The sequence below is a fragment of the Bison bison genome, unplaced genomic scaffold, assembly GCF_000754665.1.
Source record: "Bison bison bison isolate TAMUID 2011002044 unplaced genomic scaffold, Bison_UMD1.0 scf7180017864339, whole genome shotgun sequence".
Taxonomy (NCBI): Eukaryota; Metazoa; Chordata; class Mammalia; order Artiodactyla; family Bovidae; genus Bison; species Bison bison.
Genome location: NW_011494911.1, coordinates 688524 through 692114, shown reverse-complemented (window position 1 = coordinate 692114; position 3591 = coordinate 688524). Strand labels below are relative to the sequence as shown.

The window sequence follows — 3591 nt, the reverse complement described above, 5'->3', positions numbered from 1 at the left end:
GGCATCCAGTCCCACCACTTCATGGGAAATAGATGGGGAAACAGTGGAAACAGTGGCAGACTTTGTTTTTCTGGGCTCCAAAATCACTGCAGATGGTGACAGAAGCCATGAAATTAAAAGACACTTACTCCTTGGAAGGAAAGTTATGACCAACCTAGATAGCATATTCAAAAGCAGAGACATTACTTTGCCAACAAAGGTTCGTCTAGTCAAGGCTATGGTTTTTCCAGTAGTCATGTATGGGTGTGAGAGTTGGACTGTGAAGAAGGCTGAGTGCTGAAGAATTGATGCTTTTGAACTGTGGTGTTGGAGAAGACTCTTGAGAGTCCCTTGGACTGCAAGGAGATCCAACCCATCCATTCTGAAGGAGATCAGCCCTGGGATTTCTTTGGAAAGAATGATGCTAAAGCTGAAACTCCAGTACTTTGGCCACCTCATGCGAAGAGTTGACTCATTGGAAAAGACTCTGATGCTGGGAGGGATTGGGGGCAGGAGGAGAAGGGGACGACAGAGGATGAGATGGCTGGATGGCATCACTGACTCGATGGACGTGAGTCTGTGCGAACTCCGGGAGTTGGTGATGGACAGGGAGGTCTGGCGTGCTGCGATTCATGGGGTCGCAATGAGTCAGACACGACTGAGCAACTAATCTGATCTGATCTGATAGTGAAAAGAACATGTTTTTTGGGTGTTAGTTTTAGAAGGTCTTGTAAGTCTTCATAAAACTGTTGAACTTCAGCTTCTTCAGTGTTACTGGTCAGGGCATAGGCTTGGATTACATTGATATTGAATGGTTTGTCTTGGAAACCAACAGAGGTCACACTGTCGTTTTTGAGATTGGCATCCAAGTACTGTATTTCAGACTCTTTTGTTGACCATGATGGCTACTCCATTTCTTCTAAGGGATTCCTGCCCACAGTAGTAAATATAATGGTCATCTGAGTTAAATTCACCCATTCCAGTCCATTTTAGTTCACTGAGTCCTAGAATGTCGACGTTCACTCTTGCCATCTCCTGTTTGACCACTTCCAATTTGCCTTGATTCATGGACCTAACATTTAAGGTTCCTATACAGTATTACTCTCTACAGCATCAGACCTCGCTTCTATCACCAGTCACATCCACAACTGGGTGTTTTGGTTTTCCTTTGGCTCTGTCTTAAAGTTACCTTAATATTAGTGAAAGTCTCATAAAATCATGTTTAACATATTTAAATAAATGCATAATTATTTAACCTGCACATATTTACATTTTTGTTTAACATGCTGAATTCTTACAGCTAATGCTTATAATGTCTTTGTTGTGTATTTCCCTTAGTTTTATTCTAAAAATTATTAGAAATATTATCAAAAGTTGTGGGCTTACATAACATTCACTAGTACACCTTAATGAATGCTTATTATGTAAAAGGCATTACTCTGAAGAGTGTCCCTGTATTTGCCTAACTCTTACCAGTTTATATAGATCCTCACAAATGAATAAAATGATACATGGAGAACTGGATACATGGAGAATTTGAATGTCTTTCTCGAGGTTAAATACATAATAGTTGATGTCATAAGATTCACAGCCAGTGTCTATGTTTTGTTATGTCAGAGAACCTTAAATGTTTAATGTTCACAAGTATAACACATATATTTTATATAAATATTTTGAGTGAAAGTGAAGTCGCTTAGTCGTGTCTGACTCTTAGCGACCCCATGGACTATACAGCCCACCAGGCCCTCTGTCCATGGGATTTTCCAGGCAAGAGTACTGGAGTGAAATGTCATTGCCTTCTCCATTAACTGCGGCTAGGCATATTGTATTTACTTGGAGCTGGTATACTTGGTGACAGCCTTTGTGCCGTCGGACACAGCGTGCTTGGCCAGCTCCCCAGGTAGCAGCAAGCGCACGGCGTTCTGGATCTCCCTGTTTGTGATAGTCGAGTGTTTGTTGTAATGCGCCAGGCGCGATGCCTTGCCAGCGATGCACTCGAAAATGTCGTTGACGAAGGAGTTCATGATTCCCATGGCCTTGGACAAGATGCCAATGTCCGGAAGGACTTGCTTCAGCACCTTGTACCCGTACACGGAGTAGCTCTCCTTGTGGCTGCACTTGTGCTTCTTGCCGTCCTTCTTCTGGGCCTTGGTCACAGCTTTTTTAGAGCCCTTTTAGGTGCAGGAGCAGACTTAGCTGGTTCAGGCATGTCTATAATGACAACACCCAACAACACAGAAAGATCTTGAAATAAATATTTTGAAAAACACCCCAAATTTCAAGTAGATAGGTTTTTAATCTTTATGATTCTTAATATTCTATCATTACAGGTTGTGACAAAACAGCCTCTAAACTATCCTAAGTGTAATAATGAGTTTACTACTTGCAACTCTTATCTCTCCCTCACTAAGGAATAGTGTAACAGTATACTAGAAGTACATAAAAGAGGCAGTACTATGGAGATTTACAGTCCCTGAAAGTTACATTGAAATATAAATTATTTGCTGTTCTATGCAGGATATATTTTTAGTGCCCCTAAAAACAATTACCCATCCTAGATGGAAGTCATCCATGAGACTGATTCTGGTATCCTCTTGTAGTTCTAGGTTTGTCCAATGGGGAGCAGCAGATGGCTGTAGCCAGAAATGTGTGTAGTAAATCTGGATATTTATCTGCTTACCATCTTTGGGGTTACCACAGGCTGATTACTGACTGGATCCAAGAGCACAGCCTCTGGTAGTCAGTTGTTTGGATACAGTTCATGACTGTGTTCCACATCATAGCCCATCTAAGTGTGTCTTGAGAGCCAGGGGTGTTAAGAGTCCTGTTTTTGCTAGCTCCAAATTATTGCAGTAATTTTGTGGGTTTTCTATACCGTGGCTTTATCTTGTAATTTTTTTCCTTTATTAAGCTCTTCCAAATTACAAAATTGCCATGTGCCATCTGTTTCCTGTAGGAACCCTGCCTGGTACTTTCACTATAATTGAAAATAACTTAATTATGGAATCACTTTGATTTTCCCTTCAGTTAAGCATTTAAATCACCCCCATTTTATTCCAGTACTATCCATCACTATATACTTTCATGTATTCCAATGCATAATAGATTAGATTATTATGCAGTAAATTGTCACTCCTCTGCCCTACCAGAGTAATACTCCTTTGGACAATTTAAGCCTCCAGGCATAGTGTACAGTCTACTGTTTAGGTTTAATCATATCATGAGATTCAGTCAAGAAAGGATCAGCAAGTGTTATGAAATCAGAGCTTTTAAATATTCTACTGTATTTACTTACTCACCTGTGCTTCTATTATCTATTATGCTAAGAAAATATCTTGGGTTGATGCTGCTTCCAGGGAAACAAGGAGATACATGGAGCATCAGTTCAGTTCAGTCGCTCAGTCATGTCCAACTCTTTGCGACCCCATAAATCACAGCACGCCAGTTGGAGAAGACTCTTGAGAGTCCCTTGGACTGCAAGGAGATCCAACCAGTCCATCCTAAAGGAGATCAGTCCTGGGTGTTCATTGCAAGGACTGATGCTGAGAATGAAACTCCAATACTTTGGCCACCTCATGTGAAGAGCTGACTCATTGGAAAAGACCCTGATGC

At 41.0% G+C, this 3591-nt stretch overlaps 1 pseudogene; it reads right to left on the bottom strand.

The window, feature by feature from the left end:
* Positions 1–1808: 1808 nt before the first annotated feature.
* LOC104998888 lies at positions 1809–2188 on the bottom strand (annotated as a pseudogene).
* Between the last annotated feature and the right edge of the window lie 1403 nt (positions 2189–3591).